Raw genomic sequence first — 23356 nt, forward strand, 5'->3', positions numbered from 1 at the left:
CCCAACACCACACCCGCTCTCCCAGGACCCGTTATTTGTGAACAGCAACTTCATGACCTGCCTCCGTCCTGGAGGATGCCTTCCTGAGCGACAGGCACACAGAAGTGTGCAGCCATGAACTTCCTCCTCCAAGGCAACTGCAGCCACGGCTTGTGAGGTGGAGGTGCTCTCCGCCCTCATCCTCGTGCGTCGCGCCTGGCGGCGGAGCGCGAGCCCTATTCGCTGCCGCCCCTCACTCCCACAATGCCCGGCACCCGGCGCAGTCCGCAAGGGCCGCCGGGAGGACTGGCTGCCTCCCACGCGAGGAGGCGAGGCGGGGCGAGGCGATGTCTTCCCTCAGAAACGGAAACGGTTAGTTCCCCTAATCTTATGTGTCTAGTATGTAAGAGACGCAAAGGTTTTGTGGGCTTATCTGTCCTGGTGAACCAGCAGAGCTATTGGGAAGATCATGAGATGTCTGTGCAGGGTTGTTAAGATCAAAGCTATGAAACTCGAAAGCATTTTCCCAAGTATTTAGAGGACAGATATTCCCCCAGTTCTGCAAACCCTACTTAATCCAGTTTAAAAAAAAAAAAAAAAAAAAAAAAAAAAAAAAAAATATATATATATATATATATATATATATATATATAATAAGGTATCAGTTGTACTTAGTTTACATTTCAGCTATTAGGTAGTTCCTTACACACTATATGCTAAGGAATTTTTTTTTTTTTAAACTGGTGAGTTGTTGTTGTTGTTTAAGCATATTTTCTAGCTTAACAGATCCAGAAACACTTTCAGTTCTACTTTTCAACTGGTATTGCTTACTAAATGCAAGTTGTGATGTATGTATGCATATGGACATATATACATATCCTAGTCTAACTGTATTTTAGAAATACGTCCTTAACTCTCAATGTAGACTCAAAAAACAATAGCACTGAACAAATATTAAAGCTCAGTCTTCCTAAACCCTTTATGAAAGAGAGAAAGAAAGAAAGAAAGCCAATATTCATCGGGAGAACTTTACTCTTCAGGAAACACAGGTGGATAGGCTTAGGCAAAGAAAATATTATAATCACCTATTACCAGGAGAAAGCTTTTAAATAAGGAAGAACTTGCCCTACTGGGTAAAGCAAGTAAGATTTAAAAGTCCTGGATGATGGGGTGCCTGGGTGGCTCAGTGGGTTAAAGCCTCTGCTTTCAGCTCAGGTTGTGATCTCAGGGTCCTGGGATCGATCCCCTCATCGGGCTCTCTGCTCAGCAGGGAGCCTGCTTCCTCCTCTCTCTGCCTGCCTCTCTGACTACTTATGATCTCTGTCTGCCAAATAAATAAATAAAATCTTAAAAAAAAAAAAAAGTCCTGGATGAAAAAGGCAATTACAATGAAATATCATCCCGTGTATGCTAGGCTCAGGAAAAAGACATGCAACATTGTACAAAAATCCTACCAACATAGGTATGTTAGCACCAATTGGAGAAAGCTGAACAGACATCTTCCTTCACTCAGTTCTCTAAACAGAGACAAGACCAAGGAATGGGGGAGGGACTGTGGAAATGATTCTCAAAATCAGTCCTTCTTTCTTTTTTTTTTTAAGATTTTATTTATTTATTTGACAGAGATCACAAGTAGGCCGAGAGGCAGGCAGAGAGGAGGAAGCAGGCTAGCCGCCAAGCAGAGAGCCCGATGCAGGGCTTGATCCCAGGACCCTGAGATCATGACCTGAGCTGAAGGCAGAGGCTTTAAACCACTGAGCCACCCAGGCACCCCCAGTCCTTCTTTTTCAATGACTGAAAGCCTCAAATCTGACAGTACCAGCTCCCTTTTCTAAAGACCACCACCTGGAATGAAATCTGTCTCATTCTGTGAGTGAAAAGGCTTTCATTATTACTGACAGATTTTTTTTTAGTGTGTTTGAACTCCCAAAGACTAAGCAAGAAATCTCTTGCCAGCCCAATTGAGATGCAAGAATAGTGCCTCCTTGTACCTCCCATGGTCTGCTGCACAGCCTCCTGTGTGACCATGTCCCAGCCCATAGGACAGCAACTGGACAGGGTAGAGGGAGAAAAGTACAGGGAGGACACCTGAGCAGAGCTGAGGGTAGTGTGTCTGAGAATAAGCCCCACAAGTGGGGCATGCTAGCCTAGCAATCCCAGAGCAGAAACACCTGGAAACCAAAGAGCGGCACAACAGGGTCGTAAAGTGCTCTTACAATGCCAGTCCTGTAGTTATCCAAAAAAAAAAAAAAAAAAAGTTGGGGTAATCTTACAAACACAGCTTGCCTGTCCCCAGACCCTCTCTATAATCTGTTTGCTGCCACTCTCCTGACCCCCAAACAGCAAAGATGAGAATTCATGTTGGCAAAGCTCAGGATCCAGGAGTTGCTATGACCTTCACTCTGAGAAATGGCTATAGAAACAGCAGCCTGGGGATAGGGAGGGGGCATAATGTTAAAGCAGCAGCCAGAAAGCAAAGAAGGAATGCTGGAAGGCCACATTCCTCCTGTCCCTTCATTCTTCCTGAGAGGTACCTACACAAATAACTAGCCAGTCACTTCCCCAAACAATTTAGTTCCCTGAGTATTGTTTAGTGCCAGGTTACATATTGAGGGGACAGTTCTTTCTGAGGGAAGGGGGAGAGTGTTCAAGAGAAGTTTTAGAACACAGGCAAAATTGAGCTGGCCAGTAATAATGATGAGGATAACAACTAAATGTACTGAGTGTTTACACAGTTTAATTAATATGTTCAGTGCTTATGGGATTATATAATGTAATATAATTATAAAATGAAATTGACAGGCAGGAAAATGCATAGAGAAAGCATTGCAAGAAGGAACAGCATGAGCAAAGGTAAGGAAGAGAGAAAGTGTTGTCACAGTCAAGAAATGATGAGGTGAAAGAAATAATGAATAGGTAAGAGAAGAATTGGGGCAGGGATAGCAAAATGCTTCCAAGAAGCCCTCCCTTGTGGCAGTTTCCCATTCTGATTACTGCTCTGTATATAGTCCCTTCCACACTTAAAATGTTCACTTTGCAGGATGTGCCTGCCAAGATTATATTTGGCTGGAAGTATCAGATACCTAAAATAACAGACAGATGGCAGTTTATTGCTCTCTCACATAGAAGCCCAGAGGTAGGCTGCCCAAGGCAGTTCCATAAACACAGCACCCCAGGCTCCTTCCAGACTTTACTCCTCCATTCCTTGGTGAGGCCCTCATCTGCAAGGTCCAATATGATCACAGGAGCTCCAGCAGTTACATCCACATCCAGTGAGCAAGAAGAAGACATGAAGAAGAGGAGTCAAAGGGGACACGGTGGACAAATAAGGATCTCAGTAGCTGTCACAAAACAGTTCCTCTTACACAGCATTGTCCAGCCTTAGCACTGGCCACATTTATCTGCAAGGGAGGCTCTGAGTGGCCATGTGCCAGCTAAAAACTAGGAACTCTGTTACTGAAAGAGAAGAGGAACATAGATGCTGGGGGACAAGTACCAGCCTCTCCAAAGTAATTTGTATCATCTTGCTTGCCTCTAGAACATTTTCTTTTTTATTAACATGTAAGGTATTATTTGTTTCAAGGGCCTAGAATATTTTCTTTGACTCAACTAGATCACAACTTCCTTAAGAGTAAAGACTATCTTCTACTCTTTAACACATTTAATGGCACCTAGTACATACCAAGAATCCAATAAATGATGTAGAAAATAAATTGATGAATAACAAATTAAACAAGAAAATTCATAAAACCTTGGTAGACTCTACTTTCATGGCTGAGCTACACACAAATAGTGTGACCATATCATAATGAAACTGATTTCTTTTTCTAGTATGTATCATGGGAAGATAAAGACTTTAAGAGCCATAATCATAATATCAGTAGAAACAGAATTTTTTTTAATTTTTTATTTTTTATAAACATATAATATATTTTTATCCCCAGGGGTACAGGTCTGTGAATCACCAGGTTCACACACTTCACAGCACTCACCAAAGCACATACCCTCCCCAATGTCCATAATCCCACTCCCCTTCTCCCAACCCCCCACCCCCAGCAACCCTCAGTTTCTTTTGTGAGATTAAAAGTCACTTATGGTTTGTCTCCCTCCCAATCCCATCTGAAACAGAATTTTTTTTAACAAACAAACCAGCCCCTGTTTACCCAAAGCAGAGTCTTTATTGTCAATGCAATCTTTATAGCCCCATGAACACTGTTTCACAATAACCAATTATGTTGAATTTTCCGTCTTCCAAGGGTTTATTTAGAATTTGGAAGCATGGAAAGCATCCAGAACCAGGTCTGATAAATAATAAGCTAGATCATCCAGTATAATACATTTAATTACATTAATAATTATATTATTACATTTTTAGATAATGGTAAAGTAACTGGGCCAAATATCTCACATGCTTTAAAAATACCTGAGGGACAAAGAAAATAAAAGAGTACACAGATTGTGAAAAGCACTGAGTAATTTATAGAATTGTTTTGGGTTTTTTAATCACTGAACCACTATATTGTACACTTGCATCTAACATTGGATGTGAAAATAAAAGCATATTCATGATAAAAAAAATAATTTAAAAAATTTTTAAAATAATATTTAAAAAAATGCCTGTGGGAAGTAATTTTAGGAGGGCAATTCCGAAATCTTTTCAAGAATGATGAATTACTGGGCGCCTGGGTGGCTCAGTGGGTTAGGCCGCTGCCTTCGGCTCAGGTCGTGATCTCAGGGTCCTGGGATCGAGTCCCACATCAGGCTCCCTGCAGAGCAGAGAGCCTGCTTCTTCCTCTCCCTCTCTCTGCCTGCCTGTCTGCCTGCTTGTGATCTCTGTCTGTCAAATAAATAAATAAAATATTTAAAAAAAAAAAAAAAAGAATGATGAATTACCTAAATGTCACAAATAGTAGTTACTTATCATATTTATTATTTCAGAAGAATAATAATTCAGACATAGATAAGCATATTAACATGATATATATATTTATTTGTCCTATTATTAATGAACAGGATTAGGCACTATAGATAATGTAAATTAGATTTTAAATTTAAATTTATATATACATATATGTTTATACATATACCACACATACATATTATATATAATATATATAGTATAAATATAAATATTATATGTGATATATACTATATATACACACGCACACACATATATATATATTTGCACAAATACACACACATCGTGTCCCCCTATTATCTGATGAATAGGATAACTCAGAATGGATAAACAAAATATTTACCAGTCCAGACCCTCCATAATGTAAAGCATTTACTGGGCTCAACTTTACTATACATGGTAACTAAAAAGCAAACCAAACCAAACAAATAAAAAAAAAAATACTCTGGTAGGCAAATACAAATACAATAACAATACATAATTCGTTTAAATCATGTAATAATTTTTTTTCAGAGAAACTGAAGGCAGTTTACAGACATCCAGTTTTCCTTGGGGAAAACAAAGGCCACATCTCTTCTGCCAGCAATTCTTGGCTGTTCATGCAATGCTGAGCCATTATCTGATCTGTGGAGAATTTTATATTAACCACAAGGAAAAAATTGAATCAATAATGTTGCTTAGAGTGGACACAGCACTTCTCATCTTCCTAGCACTTTACCAACATTGATGAATTAAACCCCCCACCGTCCCAGTGAGACTAAAACAGAGAGTCCTACTCTTTCACTCGGGGAAGGAGGTAGAGAGAGGTCCAATTAGCTGCCCTCAGCAGTGTGGGGAGTTAGGGTCAGGGCCAGCGCTGAGGTGAGAACTGCCTTGTAGGGGAATGAACACTACACCCAACACACTCAAGCCTTCCACCGCACTCCTCATACCATCCTCAGAGAACAGGCTTCAAGCTCGGGCGCCCCATTGTCTGAGGCAGCGTGGAGAATGTGTTTTCAAGTCAAATATCTATCAATCAACACACATTGATTTTCTTTAATTATCTCCACAGAGCAGACTTGATTCTGAGGAGCTTATGTGATTTGAAAAATGTATCACCTATTTGTCAGACATGTATAATTTATGAAGTCCTTTCACTCAAGGCCTATAGTCCAAAGCTGGCAATTTGTGAGTTATTAACATGTTATTAGACATACCCTACTAAGATTTGCAGACTTTCAGCCCCTTACACAAAGGTAAGAGAAACGCTACATAAATTTTCACTTTTACTATTAAGCTCAGAGCATTCTGATTTTAACACCACCCTGTGAATCCTTTTCAAGGAACTACATGATAAAAGAAAACTATCAAAAAATGATCCTTACTTTAACAGTCAAGCTCTTTGATTTAAAACAGGACTCCTTCAGATAGACTTCTACTTTCCTAGACTGTGTTTCAGTACTTTTTCCCCATGCCTAGTGCTTGCCAATACTGATATTAAACTTAGAAGAAATGCTAAGGATTTTTTATTACCCATCTATGCTCCTGAATTGGAGCACAGATCATCTGCTTTACAGGCACTTGACTTAAAAACAATGATTAAGGGACGCCTGGGTGGCTCAGTTGGTTGGACGACTGCCTTCGGCTCAGGTCATGATCCCGGAGTCCCGGGATCGAGTCCCGCATCAGGCTCCCAGCTCCATGGGGAGTCTGCTTCGCTCTATGACCTTCTCCTCACTCATGCTCTCTCTCACTGTCTCTCTCTCAAATAAATAAATAAAATCTTAAAAAAAAAAACAACGATTAATACTTCATGATTCCCTTTACATTAGGTGTCACTTACTAAATACTAAGTAACATTTAATTTAGGGATGTCCAAAACCTATGGTAGGAATTTCCATTAGTCTGGTAAGATAATTAACTTTATACCTATTATTGTCTTATGATAGCAGAATAAATAGACATATCACCATTCATAAAGAGGGATAAGTAGGTGTTAGGGTGCAACCTGATTCATTTAATCTCTACAATTCTAATTTCAGGTTAGTGAGAGTTAATAAATATGTATTGATCATGTGTCCTAGGAACTGTGGGGATTGAGCAGAGAATGAGACCAACACAGACCCCAGAAAGGGGGTCAGGGCCAATGACTTAAAGAAGCACCTAGAGCTTAAAGCTGAAGGGAGATGAGGGATAACAGTAAACCAGGCAGAGCTGCTGATCTGTGAAGACCCTGGATGGAGAGAACAGGGAATATGATAGGAGAAGACAGAAGTCCAATAGGTAGGGGAGAAGCCTGGGTCCGGATGCTGCAGGGCTGCAGGTTGCCGGGGGCTTCATTCTAAGGATAACAGGAGGTCATTAGAGAATTTTGAGCACACAGGTGGTAGAAGTCAGGGAAGAGCCTCTGGGATATGTGAAACAAATCACTGTGAACAAAAAGTCCCCGGTTGCCCAACTCTTTTTCAAAGCCAATCTCGAATCCAAGTTTGAGGTGATGTTTTTAAATTTAATACAAAGAAAAGGTCACCTTCTCCAAATGACATGAAGTAAACCCAGACTACTAGAAGTTGTTTTTCACATGCGATGCTATTACATCGCTTGGAGGTTGGTTGGAAGAAAAGGGAGCTAATAGGGACGGCGGATGAACTGTTGTATTATTAAATATTTCCCATTTGTGAAAAAGCATAAAGAAACAATAATAAGTACCCTCATGCTCACCAGCAAGATTTAGCTACAGTTAACAGCCTACAAATACTGGGGTTTTGTTTTTTGAGAAATCATACATTATAGATGTAAACTATTTCCCCTATGTATAACTTCCCTTCCTTCCTCAGAGGTAACCGTTATTCCAAAATTCTTGTGTACCCTTATTCTACATTTTATTTTTAGTATTATTATAAATGTGTATATCTATATATATGTAGTATTGTGTTTTGTTTTTGAACTTTAAGTAAATGATTTCATACTGTATATATAATTCTGAAACTTGCTTTTTTTTCACCCAATGTGTTTTTGAGATATAGTCATATTGATACACATAGTTCTAGCTCACTCAGTTTAATTGCTGCATGAATATTGCATAATCGTAGTATAATATATTCATCAATTCTCCTATTGATATTTGGGCATTCTTTTTTTTTCTTCTGATCACAAACAATATTGCAGTAAATATCTTGTCTTTATCTATCTCCTGATGCACATGTAGGAGAGTATCCCCAAGGGACAGTATCTTTGTAAAAATGTTTTAACACATTAGAGAAAAGTAGCCCACTAAATTAAACTAATATTCTAATTACTATAATGACAACAGTGACAGTGATATGTTTAGGTTGCTGGAAATAGTTCAAAGTCACCATTTTCAGCAAACATATGGGAAAATATATGAAATCACTATATGGAGATGAATGGACATGTAGAGGTCAACCAGAACTTGGTCAAGTGTTTAATTCAGTGACTGAAGCTCTGCAGGGTCTGATCTAAGCTGAAAATCTGTTTGAAAAGAGCTGAGTGTTTCTAATTTAAGACACATGCCAACTAGACCTAAATAGCAAGGAAAAATGGGAATAGATGTACCGAGAGAGAAAAAAAAAAATCTTGACAGGTTCAGGTTAGCTTCTCACTGAACAAGTTTCCCATAACCCCTGAGGCTCATCCAACATGAAGAGTTATACAGAATTAGTTGCAGATGGATGACATTTTCAAAGTCTAATTTCATTTAATTTTTTTCTTTCCAAAAACTAACAGTTTAGGGCCAGGCTGGCATCAAGATTTCCATCACATCTTACTGCTTGCTGTTTTTTTTTTATCATCACTCATCAACAATATTCAAACAACCACCTTGTCAGAACCTGCCCTCTGGCTAAGTGAACTGAGAATGAAAAATCCTTTTAAACTGAACAGTAGTCTCATGTGGGCAAATGGCAAGGCTTCAGTTTGGAAGAAATTAAGTACAGGATCCATCCCCTCGAAGTTGGCTGAGGGTGAAGGTCTTCGATCTTCCCACATGCCTACAGAGTACAGAGTAATGCTTTCAAACAGCCCTAAGATGCTCCACAAATTGAGCCCTCAATCCTGCCACCACTCAGACCACCACTCATCATGTACTTGCTATCAGAGGAGCACAGATATTTTTTATTTATAATGAACTTGGAGATAATCTCATTTGAACCCCTTGTTTTGCTGAAATGGGAGCCCAGCGGTATTAAATGTTTTGTCCAAGCTCACACAGTAAACTGCTGGCATACGAAGACTCCAGATCTTCCATTTCATGCTCTCTTGTCCTACATTATTTGACTTGCACATAATGCTAATACATCATAACAGTTAAAAATACTCATTCTTTTTAAAATTTTCATTCACCACATATTGCCATAACTTTTCAGCAAGAGTATTTTAGGTCTTCAGTAGAAAATTCCTGTGGAAGATTATATTAACATTCTCAATCATTTGCTCTGCCTTTCTGTGAGAGGATTAAACCTCCTTATTGGCATCAGGTTTGACTGGGTGATTTACTCTGACCAATGACATGTGACTAGAAGTGAAGCATGCTATTTCTAAGCAGAAGCTTTAAAAGCTATTTCATGTTTCCTCTATCTCTCTTTTTCTCTCTGCTATAAGATAAGCATGTCCCAGATTGGGACTACTCCTTCAGCCTGGATCCCAGGATGAAGAAGAGACACAAAGAAGACCTGAACCTGACTCACAATTAGCACATTGTGAGTGAAAAACAAGACTTTGTTATTGTAAACCAGTAAGATTTTAGAGTTCTTTGTTATTGCAGCATAATCTGGTAAAAGCTGGCTCTTACAGTTACCAACAAAAGGCAAAAACAACAGGGGTGCTTGGGTGGCTCAGCAGGTTGAACATCTGACTTTTGGTTTCAGCTCAGGTCATGATCTCAGGGTCTTGAGACAAAGCCCCACATTGGGCTCCATGCTCAGAGGGTACTCTGCTTGAGATTCTCTCCCTCTGCCTCTGCCCTTCCCCCTGCTTGTGTGCGTGCGCACACACACTCTCTCTCTCTCTTTCATTCTAAAACAACAAAAAAAAAATACATTTTTTAAGAAGCAAAAGCAAAAACAAAACGGTCAGTTACCATAAACAACTCAAAAAATTGTGAATAGAGAGACTAACACAATACACTATTTTTAAAGATGAGAACAAGCCAAAATTCATGTTTTTTCTTTTATGTATTCACTTCCACATTGCACAGAACTTCCTTTCCAAGAGCAGTGTGAAAAGTTGGTGGTGGGATTACTCCCGGTGCTTTTTACTTATCCTTCTCAGGAATGCACATCTCATATCAAAGGTAACAAGACCTTGCATGAAATTAAGATTACTCTAAACTGTCCTAAATTGGTTTAGAGCTCTAAATTGGAGGTTCAAGAGAAGGAGCCAGAGAGAAGCCCAACACCCCCAGAGTCAAGGCCTTGGAGGATGAAGGCTCAAGCTACTTCTCTTTATGCCCATTCATGATGGTAGTCATCCAACAACCACTGTCTCAGAAACAAGCCCGTTATTGTCTGTATGAATCCAGCAATAAAGTCCATCCTGCTGGGATGGGAGAGGTGACATGACCCTCAGCAGAGCAAGCCACTTGTCTCCTTCCCTTCTAAGAAAGTAAACAGAACAATCCCTCATTCAGCTAAGATCCACTGAGTATATATTATGTGCAAGGCACGGCTAGGCCCAAGGATACAAAGAACAAGACAGACAAGGTCCCTGACCTCAATTAATTTACATTTTAGTAAGAAACGCACAACAAACAAGCAAAAGAATAAACAAACACAGATTTCATTAAAGACAAACAATATGTATGTAATATGCACACACGCACACACACACATAAAGTAAACAAGGAACAAGGTCTTATAGTAAGGGATTACAACACAAATTGTTTCAGATAGTAAAAAGCCCTCTCAGAACATAACATTTTAGCTAAAATCTGAAGGATAAGATGAATTCAGCCATGCAGAGAAAAAAGCTATGGTAAGTGTGTTCCAAGCAGTGGGGGCAGGAATTGTAGAGACTCTAGGGCATGAACTAGCATGATATGTTCAAAGAACAGACAGGCTTTCAGGGAAATGGCCCTGTGATTTGAGTCCTAGGACCAAATGCAACATCAGAACAATCTGGACTAAGGGAATGTCAGGGAGTAGACTATGGGGAAACAGTCCCATTTACAGAAATTATGAAGAATGTTGAGCAGAGAGACAGATTTGGTGGCGGGGGTGGGGGCGTGGAGGAGGAAATCAGGAGCTCACTCTTGGCCACACTAGGTTGATAAAATCTGTAAATATCCAGATAGTGCCAAATGGGCAGTTGGATACACACGTCTGGAGTTCAGGAGACAAAACTGCGCTGTGGGTATCGATTAGGCAGTTATCAAGATATATTTAAGTGGCATGAAAAAAACAGGTTTCACATACTGTTTGGGTATTATTCTTATAGAATCACAGATTTATTTTTCTCAAACCTATAACAAGAAAGCCAAGAAAGGGTTCTAATGGCTTCTGACTAGAAATTAGGTTTATGAATTTATGTAGAAATAGAGTTACGGAATAAAGTTAGTGAGGTCTTCAACAGAGCAGGTTGGCATGCAACAACTTAGCTACATAAATCCAATCTTCCACCCTGACATATTCTAATATATACAATTTCTTATAATAGACACATAGTGAATAAATGCAATGCCCCACAAGAAATATGTAAAACAAGCTTTGCAGTAACCATAGCCTCAGGGTTAAAGATTATATTCCATAGATGATCACAATAAAACTCTGCAATAAAGAAAGAAAATATCCCAGGAGATTTCTTTACCTTCCCAGCAAATAAACCAGCTAGAAATTCAATTTCACATAGAGAAAAGCACGTATGTATAGATAAAACCTTAAGAGGAGTTTTAACCCACCTGACTAATACGGTTTATTCTTTGTGCATTTACGTAAGTATTTGTAAATATTTTCCAATCTTTTCCCTTATCTTTGGAGCAAAGGATAAGGAGAAGCTTGGTCCTCTGCATTCTCAGATACATTTATGTCAACAATTATCCCTTCTATCAAGAATTCCCATTCAACACTCTTACTAAATTCCATGCCTACAATTTCAGCTACCATGTTAGTCAAGGTTGACTCAAAATGTCCTGGGCTATGCCAATTTGCTTTCACAATGGACTGAATAAAATCACCTTGAGAGTAAATATAGACATGGAAGGGGACAAGGTCTGGAACTGGGCCCTGAGGATCAAGTTGATGAGGGCAATACAGTGAATAAGACTGAAAAGAGTGAAGTAGGAGGCATACTAAGGCATTATCACACCAGAGAAGTTGTTCTAGGCATTTGTTGTTTTTGCTGCCTGGTATTCATTCCCTTTCCTGTAAGAAGACCCCTTATGTGTTTTAGGAGAGACACCGCTCCCTCGCTCTAAATATACGGAATTTGGATGAAGCCAATTCTCTCCACTGGGTCAGAGGGTTGGAGCATTTAACCAAAGCCTCCGCCAATCAATGCGGTCACAATGGTTGGTTCAGAGATAAACAAAGAACTTAAAACAAGACAAGAGGAGCGATCAGTGCTAATCCCAGGAACTCCTGGCTGAGGCATAATTTTTCCTGCTGGATTTGCACATCATTAAATGAAAGAGCGGTCTGTGACAGCCATCCTGTCACTAAAACCAGAGAGTACATATGAAAATGAAGCCAATTTGGAAAAAGTGAGGCCAGGAAATATAGAGAGAAAGCAGTCTTGGTATCACATCTATAAAGCCAGCCTTATGAGGTCAGTGATTATAAGAGCAATAAATTATTGTTTTACTTGGTCACCTTTGGCATGGGTTTCCCTCACCAGGAATGAAATCCTGACTAGTGAAGAAAACTGTTTCAGTGACTGCAGCATATGCTGATTAGAGATTTAAATGGAGTCAGAAAAGTTCCCATAGGATTTGGCAACATGCAGGCTAGTGAGAGCCTTGACAAGATCAGCTGCAGTACAGGGGCGGGTTGGAAACCAGATTTGAGTGGTCCTGTGGAATGTCCTCCCAGCACATGCATTATTAGTCATGGCTCCCAGCTGGTATAACGGAGCAGAAAGGGCCCTGAACAGAGAATCGGGACATCTGGAATCAGACACAGCTCAGTCATTAACCATCTACCTGAGCTTGGACAAATTGCTCATTTGAGAGTTTCCTCATCTATCAAGTGATTACACTTGCCTGGCACCCAGGGGCCCCTAAGGCTCTAAAAATCTTAGTATGTTCTTATTTTCAGCAAATTTATTCTGTTCTGGAACGTAGGGGAAGAAGTAGTCATCCAAATCCACTCGGGTCTTAGCATTCTCTCCTCTGCTGCTAAATTAAACTCTCCTTGGCTCAATCTTCATTTTGTAGAATCATTTCACTGAATGCCTTATCATTTTGGTTGGCTTGTGTAGACCACAAGGGTGTGCCCCTGCCTCTGGCATTCCAGTCTGAGTCTCTCCTCTGTGGTCACCCATGGCTGACACATCCCCAGTATCCTCTTTGTCTTAGGGTCTCATGCTGGTCTCAGAGTTTACTGAAGATACTAGTAATGAGCTCCGCAGTATCTCACCCAGAGACTTTTACAGGTCTTTTGATCCTCTGAAAGGCAAAGATTTTTGCTGAATAAATCAGCTTTCATTCTTGTCAAAGTCTTTTCTGAAGAATGTTGAATGTGCATTGCTCTTTACTTCACAACGCACACTGGTCCCATCGCAAACTCAACTTTGGCCATGAAGGAAAACATACACAAAAGGTCAGCAGTGTTGAAATGCATCTTCCTGGGGCACCTGGGTGGCTCAGTTAAGCCGCTGCCTTCGGCTCGGTTCATGATCTCAGGGTCCTGGGATTGAGTCCCGCGTCGGGCTCTCTGTTCAGCAGGGGGTCTGCTTCCCTTCCTCTCTCTCTGACTACTTGTGATTTCTCTGTGTCAAATAAATAAATAAAATCTTTAAAAAGAAAAAAAAAAGAAATGCATTTTCCTTATTTAGTGCAATCGGGAGTAGAAGAGGAGAGGTTAATTTTCCAACACGGTAACATACCGTATATATCAGCACTAACAATCAGGTTTTATTTCCCTGAGTCAGCTTTAAAAATAATGTTGACTTTTATGGTCGATACATTATAGATCACCATATTTATGTCAGAACATATTGGCATGAAAATAAATCAATGAAAATATTAATACAGGAGCCTCATGTTTAAATGAAACCCCTTGCCACTCCAACACCTTCCCCTCATATTTCACTGTAGTACTTTCTGAGACCTCACCTCTAACATGTTTTACTGAACATGACATCAAGCCCTGTTTTCATTCTCTATGACTACTGTTTTTAATCTGTCTTGCATATAATAAGGTTCAAAAATATCCATTTTGTTCTTTTACCATATACATACATAACTGCATTCCATCATTAGTAGAACTATCAACTTAAATTTATGGTTTACGTATGAACGAAATATCTCAGAGTCAAAGCTCTGACAGGCATACTATTAATAACTGAAACTCTCTGTGTTGGAGACCAGCTTCAAATATTATATTTGCTATCCACAATTGTTTTAGAATCATGAGAAGTTTCTATTATAAGTATGTGGTCTAGAAAGCAAGTTTATAATTTAGACATTATTAAAGAATGCTTGGTGAAAATCCATTCTCATAAGTGGGTCTTCTCTTTCTGAGTAATAGTGAATACCTGGGTCAATCAGATTCTCTTGGAACATTTCTTTGGCTCTGTGCGCAGAGTTAGCCATCTGCAATAGTAGTAGAAGCCAAAGGATGCCCAGAGGGAAACCGGAGTCAGAAGAAGCAAGGAAGAAGCAGAAACTGACTAGAGAGAAGCAATAAAATAGAAAAATAATAAACAAAAGGATGAAAGCATTGGTTGGTAGCAACAGAGAGTAAAGTCACTGGGGTCGTCCTTAACCCCTCCTTCACCTCCATATTTAATCATCACCAGATCACATTCATTTACTTCCTAAGTATCAGCTGAATCCATCATTTGTCTGTTGCCACCCTTACCACTCAAGCTAAAGCTACCATCTTTTCCCTCTTAAACTAGAGCATATGCCTCCGAACTACTTTACAATTCTGCCTGTTCTCCACTCTTCAAAAAGTATCTAATCTAATGCTGTGCATTTCTCATACACTTATGTGTACACACATATACAAACATTAAACCCATTAGTGGGGCAAAATCACTTAGATCTATGTGGAAAGCTAATATGCTAATATAGGGGAATATCTTTATGACCTCAAGACAGAGAAAGATTTTTTTTAAGATTTTATTTATTTATTTGAAATAGAGACAGAGCACACGCTCAAGTGTACAAGCAGTGGGGAGGGGCACAGGGAGAGAGAGAAGCAGACTTCCCACTAAACAGGGAGCCCTATGTGGGGCTCGATCCCAGGACCCTGAGATTATGACTTGAGCTAAAGGCAGATGCTTAACTGACTGAGCCAACCAGTCTCCCCAATAGAGAAAGATTTTTAAGCCAGACACAAAAGCATAAGCCATAAAAGAAAAATTGATCATTTCAACTATGTTAAAATTTAGAACTTCTATTCCTTAAAAAATACATATAATACATATATACACACACGTCATTAAGCCAGCAAAGTCACAGAGTAAAAAAAATATATATATATATATAAATATATATATATATATATATATATATATATTTATAATAAGAATAACTGGAAAGACTTATCCAAAATGTGTAAATAACTCCTAAAAATCAGTAACAACAAAAATAAGACAACTCAATATAGAAAAATGAACAAGAAAAAACTGGAAGAATTGCTTCACACAGATAGGGAGTCAGATACAGCAAGAGACCCTCTTTCCCATGCAAAAGCAACACAGAAGTGCATGTAAAGGAAGAAGCCAACACCTTATAGGGCAGAAGAAAAATGGGTTTGGAGACAATATGCATTCTCTTCAGTGTGTTTCCTCTTTCTGATGTTCTTCTCCACTCAAAGGACACACTCACCACCATGGTCTGGCCAGTGGGAGATAGAAACTGGTAGACAAATGCCTCCTTTCTTCTGGCCCTGGGAGAACCTTCTTTGGATATGGTTGATTCAAGATGACAGTCTTTTGGGATTGAGCACTAAGTTGCTTTTTGTGGGGGCCAACTCAATAACCCATCTTTGAGTCCTCCTATTAGTTCTCCCTCATTCACCAGGTAATTCCCCTTTGTCCCTCACTCTTGCTCCCTAGGACTGTACTTCTAATAAAACAGTTGCACACTAAACCTCCACTCTGCTTTCTGGGAGACTCAAGCTAAGACAACAGCATTCTCCCAACTCCCCCATGTGCTCAGTGTCCACAGCCATTGTGGATTCTTTCTACCACTGCCCCCCACCTTAGCAACACCACAGCAACAGGAAGGGCTCCAGTGATGGACAGCATGTCAGCATGTTACTGATTTTAAACAGCAATCTGAGGGGAACTTGCTGCCTGAGGGTAAGTGTGGATGGAAGAAGGGGTCCTCAGATGCAAGCCCTCCACTCAGCAGATGCCTTAGGCAACTTTCCCCACTAGTCCTAGAGCCCCAGGCTCTGCTACTGATCTCTGCTCTTGCCCCAAACTAAACCAGCTTTCTACATTTCTTGACACAGAACACAGGGAAAGACAGACTGAGTTGTACTGCATTTAAAGATATTTGTCTGATGCCAAATGAAAGGAAAATGAAAAAGTCTCATAAAGATCCCCTTTCAAGGTTGTGAGCCCAAAGGCAATGATGAACTTCTACAAACACAGGACAATATAGCTACAGTTATTTTTACTACAACATTAATGTTAAAAATTCCAATTTCAAAGTTAGCTTGAGGAGATCACACAATTGTACAGATGGGGGAAAAATTATTTTTTTAGTAGTGATTATTTTTCTAGACAAAGTAACATCGCTTTCAGAGCAGCCACCTAGGCTGTTGTGACATTACAATGTCAGAGCAATGCTTCCCAATCACTCCCCATGTTTACACTAATTTGAAGCTGCCAATTATGTCAGATCCCTGTCAACAGAAAACAAAAATGTGCAAGCTGCTATATAAATTAATTATTGAAATTAAGTATTCACTGTCTCTAAACAGTCCTCTAAATTATTTAAAGAATCCAGTTTGCTTTCCTTGAAGGAAAAAAAAAAGCCTTTGGATTCCAATGTTTTGGGACAACTGAAATATGTAAGAGGAATCCAGGTACACAGCTGAGGAAAGCCTACAGTATAAAAATATAGTAAAAAATCATTAAATAGCTAATGTCAGTGCCTTTTATTTTAAGACTAGGATATAGTTTAAAACTGGATAGAAGGCTGCTATATAGGTCTTATTCTTGATAGGCTTTTTAAAATTCTATTTATTCTGTTCTCTCTTTGCCATTATTTCCAGATGATGCTTTTTTTAAAGTTTTTTATTTTTTATAAACATATAATATATTTTTATCCCCCGGGGTACAGGTCTGTGAATCACCAGGTCAGATGATGCTTTTTAAACTAGGGTTCTGTCATCTATAACAAAGGCACTACATAAAGTTACTTCAGGGATGACCTGCTCTTTTATTTCCCTGTCTTCTTTGTTGTATGACTTGGGGGTTAGGGGAGAGAAAACATTTCCTGGAAATGTGGGAATGAGCTGAGTCTCTGCTTTGTAAAAGAAGTCCAGACTTTCCCCAAATCATCACAGATAGGACTTCCATCAGCCTCTCTGAACCTCAGCTCACTCAGCTGTAAAATGGGGGGTGAGGGGGAATAATGCCTGCCACATTGCCTGTCTCACGAGATCTTTTTAAAAATCAATCACAATATCAGGCTGCTTTTGGCTGTCTGTATCTCCATTTCATTGTGTGAACCGAGCATAGTAACTGTAGACACAAGACAATTAAGAGGTTGTTTGGTGGGGTTTCCTATATGTCCTCAATGAATTATACCTCATCCACAGCTGCTATTCCTGGACCTGAGCCCAACCCCAGTTTCTACTTCCTTCCGCGGGAGGGGGTGGGGATTGTAACCAGTTGGTCTTCATTGCCACCCACTGGTCTGCTGGCCAAATAACACCAAGTTATCTAGTGAATTTGAAACATAGGAAAAGTAATTCAAAGTAAACCACCAACCTTCATCCACCACCTCATAGAATGTACCTGGGGACCTCATTTTTTTTTTCCAAAAAAAACTTGTCAAAAAATCAAATAATTACACTGTGGTATTCATCTCTGTAGCTTATCTTTGTAAATTCATCTGTGTAATTCATCTTTGTAAATTAAGAAATATACATATTAATCAAAAGTTTTGCAGAATAACGTAAAAATGAACTTTTACTGTCTGAAGGTATTTATGAGACTCTATTAAGTAGTTCCATCTGTTTAAGCAAGAAAATTCTCCAGATATAGGTAAAATATTAAATATTAAGATTTTAAACATGTATAATACAATAGTGGCATTTTAAAATGAAAATGAGCAATGCTCACTCCTTTGGCCTAGAATCTTTTTTAAAGATTTTCTCATTCAACAATCATTCCTCCACAATCAAAAGGCAGTAACATAGGGGTGCCTGGGTGGCTCAGTGGGTTGAGCCTCTGCCTTCAGCTCAGGTCATGATCTCAGGGTCCTAGGATCAAGTCCTGGGATCAAGCCTCACGTTGGGCTCTCTGCTCAGCAGAGATCCTGCTTCTGCCTCTCTGCCTACTTGTGACCTCTGTCTCTCTGTCAAATAAATAATAAATAAAATCTTTTTTTTTTTAAGTAACATTTTGTCGTTACTCAAATTTATTCGTAACTTTTCCTTTTTCTGAACTCTTGAAATATGTATCTTATAAACTTGTTAAAGGAGAGAGAACAGTTCTTTCATCATAGGTGTGCTTTTCCCTGGGGGATGATAGCTATTTTAGGCCATTAAGATGACGAAGATTTCCCCAGCCCTTTTGAAAGATGTCCAGTGTGATACCGAGATCACTACTGCTCTTGGGAAGGCTTGATGAGGCCCCTGTCTGTACAACAGGGGGCCACAAAGAGACGCAGGCTCTTGGAGACTCACAGTGGGAAGACCCTGGGCTCAAGGTCAGAAGCTGTCATACCCATTTAACTATACACTGGGGACAGCTGCTTCATTCTTTCCATAAGGCCCATCTTCCTGCTGAGCCCATTTAAAAGAAACAAATTCCAACCCTAAATTGTGTCAGTCTTTTTGAAAGCTCTTGGGGGAAATGGTGATAAAGAGGGGAAACTGTATATTGCAGTACACACTTTCCAAAAGTGTGGACTTCTTAGAATTCCATTCATCATGGCAGATGCTCCCTCAGTTCTCATCTATTCTAAAACCCCAGCCTGCCTCTCCTCCACTCCTTTCCTTTATTCTATGAATAGCTACATGCCCCTTCAGTTCTGCATCCCAGTGAATGGGAGAATTAGGAGTTCTAGGGAGGACAAAAAAAAAATCCAGGGGTGACACAAGCCAGGAAAGAGAGGCTTCTGGGAGGAGGAGGTGGTCAACACTGTCAGGGCTTTCAGCTAGTGAATTAACCCTTTATGACCTCACCTTTTTCTTCTTCCTCTTCCTTTCTCCATAATAGCAACCTCAATGATACACTAGTCTAAACACGATAAGTGTAAGTTCTCTACACTTATCCCTTGACTAAGATGGTCATCCTCTCACCTGAAAAGCTGTCCCTCCACAATAGGTAGGTCTTGAAGTACATATACAGTATCTTAGCCTGCTCAAGCTGCTGTAACAAAATACCAGACTGCGTGGCTTAAATAGTGGAAACAGTTCTGGAAAGTGAGAAGTCCCAGATCGAGAACTGCAGGGTTTGGTTCCTGGTGAGATCTCTGCTTCAGGCCTGCAGGCCACCTTCTCACTAAGTCCTCACATAAAGTCGACGCTCTGCTGTCCTTCATTACAAAGACACTAATCCTACAGAATTAAGGTCTCACTCTTATGACCTCATCTAACCTTAATTACTTCCTCACTCCAACTTCAGTCACATTAGGGGTTAAGGGTTCAACACCTGAATCTGTAGGGATTTAATTCATACCACAGCAGAAGGTAATAGCCACAGAGAAAAAAGGACTTTCTCCAATTATGGGGTAGCAAAGGCACACTTGCCTTCCCATCCTCCCACACAAACAAAAGAGCTCAGGTTTTCAGGGTACCATAGTCCCGAGCAAAAGAGGGAGGAAGGTGTGAGAAGAGAGCTAAAATATGTTGGGTTTCTCCCTTGCAGCAGGCCAGTAGGTGCTGTGTGCCTTTCTTCTAGCTAATTCTCACGGCAACCTCACCTCACAGAGAGACTGTCTCATTTTTATAGCTGAAGAGACCACAGCTGAGAGAGACAAGGTGGCTTAGTTCAAACTGCGCTAGTGGTTCCTGGCAGAGCTAGATCTGAGCACTTTCCACCATGCTACAAGGTGCTCTGAGGGAGCAGAAACCCACAATCCACATCAAGAACCAGCATACTATATTAGAGGGCCTAGTGAGCCCCATAGAAGGGTCTTCTCTGACCCTCAATTTCCTCAGCAGTAACCTGGAGCTAATAATGCTTCCTCCACAAGGTTGTTCTGAAGATTAAATAAGCTCACAGTGTGAACTAACTGGCTGAGCCTGCACTAAGCCAAGTTGGTTCCCCACTTTGTCTTCCGAGAGCCTACACCAAGCTGGGAAGGCAGCTACGCCGAAAATAACTAGGCATTTGCCAACCCCCCACATGAAAGATTACGGGGAACAAAATGAGAGAAAACTACATTCCTTTTACTCACCCAGCCAAAAAGCTTTGCTCTCCTTAGTCAGGTAGAGTGTAAAGCCAGTTAACAAGGAGGCGAGCCCTCTGGCAAGCTGCGGCCGGAGAGCCACTGTCCCCCAACCTCAGAACATCAGGCCCAACCTTCAAGCTTTAGGCTTTGGCTCAGGCCCTGGCCTCACCACCTACTCACTCCATCTCATGGACACCCTCGACTCCTCCTCTGGTGCGTGCCCCATGTCCATGCAGTTCTGTCCTTCTTGTCTCAGCAGCATCTCCAGAGACCCACCCTCCCCACCCCGCACGGCCTCACTTGGGGAAGTGAACAACCCTCACCTGCATACACTGCTACAGCTCCATCACAGTCTGGCGGCTCCAGGCCCGGCTCTCAGCTACTATTGGGGATCTTCCTCACACACAGCCCATCCCATCACCATCCTGCTGAAGAACACCCACCCTCCTTCTTGGGGGCACCCCCACGCTGGCTTCCCTGCCACTCCAGGAAATGCAGAGGCCTTAAGCTCCACTGCCTTTCGTGGGCTGCCTCCCCAACCCCAAGGAAGGCCCCTCACCCTTCTTTGCCTAGCTAGCTCCTCTGTTCTTTCCCCAAGCAGCTCAAACGGCAGCTCAGCAGAGAACTGCTGATCCTGCTGGTCTTCACAGCATTTTGCTGACCATTCTTCACATTGTTACAATTAGCTGTATTGGTTTCTGTCTTCCCCACCAGACTGAAATCCTGGAGAGTAAGAGCTGTATTTTATTCATCTTTGTATCCCTAGTGTCAGACCCAATAGATGCTCAATAAATGTTTGTTGACTGACAGAGTGAATGAGGTCTCTGTTCCTTTTGTTGTGAATAAAGCTCTGTGTTACAGCTTATAGTCAGCCCTTGGTAACGCTGTGCTATAGCTTTTGGTCAACACTCAATCTATGCTAGTTACCTATTTGAAACCTTTCTCTCTTGCCCTGTATTAGCTTGTCTTTCTGAATGTCAAACCCTAGAAATAAATTCCTTTTCATTCCTATAGGCTCCATGGTGGTTGGCTGACCAACCCACTGGCTTCCCAGCGTAACAGAAACGTGCAGGCTCCACACACAGTTTCCTCTGCTATCTGGATCTGCCTACTGCATCTGCTTCCTCAGCAGAGATGGGAGTACGGAAGAATCTGCACCTGACCTCATGGCTTAGATTTGGTTTTGGATGTTCGGGATGCTGAGGTGGTTAATAAGCAAATCAGCCTCAGTATTCAAATATGCAGTTAAGAAATCTCGAAAGAGATACAAATCCAAATGCCCTTGGAGATTTCCTGACTCTATGCAAAGGATTCTAGGCAGAGGAGTCACAGTGCTTGAGGTTGTATGCCCTGTTGAAATTACAGCACCTCCCTGCAGCATGTGTACTTCAGCTTCCTATCACATCCCAGCCTAGAGCAGAAAGCATATAGGATAGTGGAAGGCCAGCCCTTTGGACCTGGTAAGTCTATAAGCCCTGCTTTAAAAGACTCCTGTGCCCTTGGGTTTAATTTTTTTTTCTTCCTGGATCTGGCCTATGTCAAACAAGGACTCTGACCAGACTGGGAACACAGAGTGGAATGACAGATCAAGGGAGAGCCTAAGACACACGCAGCCAAGTTCATGATGCTATGCTGCCCATTTTGTTTCCTTCCAGGTAAAGCACAAGCAGGAGCAGCTGTGCTCCCAGAGGGAGCATCCCAGGAAATGGAGACGCTGGATACTAATTTCTCGAGGGACCAACAAGTCTGCAAGTTCTCGGAGGACTACAAGCAAATCTACCTGTCCCTGACCTACAGTATCATCCTCATACTAGGGCTACCCCTGAATGGCACGGTCTTGTGGCTCTCCTGGCGCCAAACCAAGCCTTGGAGCTGTGCCACCATCTACCTGGTGAACCTGATGATAGCTGACTTGCTTTACGTGCTGGCGCTGCCCTTCCTCATCATCACCTACTCCCTGGGTGACAGGTGGCCCTTTGGGGAGCTGCTGTGCAGGCTGGTGCGCTTCCTGTTCTACATCAACCTTTATGGCAGCATCCTGCTATTGACCTGCATCTCCGCGCACCGCTTCCTGGGCGTGTGCCACCCACTGCGCTCGTTGCCCTACAGGAGCCGCCGACACGCCCTCCTGGGCACAGCCACCACCTGGGCCCTGGTGGTCCTCCAGCTACTGCCCACCCTCTTCTTCTCCCACACAGACTACATCGATGGCCAGATGGTCTGCTACGACATGACCGGCCCAGAGAATTTTGATCAGTTCTTTGCCTATGGCATGGTTCTGACACTGTCTGGCTTTGCCTTTCCTTCCTTGGTCATCTTGGTGTGCTACTCGCTGATGGTGAGGAGCCTGATCAAGCCAGGAGAGACCCTCAGGAGGACAGGCAATGCAGCCCGGGCCAAGTCCATCCGGACCATCTTGCTGGTGTGCGGCCTCTTCACCCTCTGCTTTGTCCCCTTCCACATCACACGTTCCTTCTACCTCACACTCCGCTTTCTATCTTCACAGGACTGCCAGCTCTTAATGGTGGCCAGCGTGGCCTATAAGATATGGAGGCCTCTGGTGAGCATGAGCAGCTGCCTTAACCCAGTCCTGTACTTTCTGTCGGTTGGGAATAACAGAGTCAGGCTCCTCCAGGAACTCAGGCATAATAAGGTGGGTGAGCAACCAGCTGGAGCCAAGGGAGAGAGACCCAGGGATGGCCAGATCTGGGTACTGA

General features: G+C 41.5%; 1 pseudogene; it reads left to right on the forward strand.

The window, feature by feature from the left end:
• Positions 1-243: 243 nt before the first annotated feature.
• On the forward strand, positions 244-23356 carry LOC132010537 (somatostatin receptor type 1-like; annotated as a pseudogene).

Source organism: Mustela nigripes, chromosome 2, assembly GCF_022355385.1.
Source record: "Mustela nigripes isolate SB6536 chromosome 2, MUSNIG.SB6536, whole genome shotgun sequence".
NCBI classification, from domain to species: Eukaryota; Metazoa; Chordata; class Mammalia; order Carnivora; family Mustelidae; genus Mustela; species Mustela nigripes.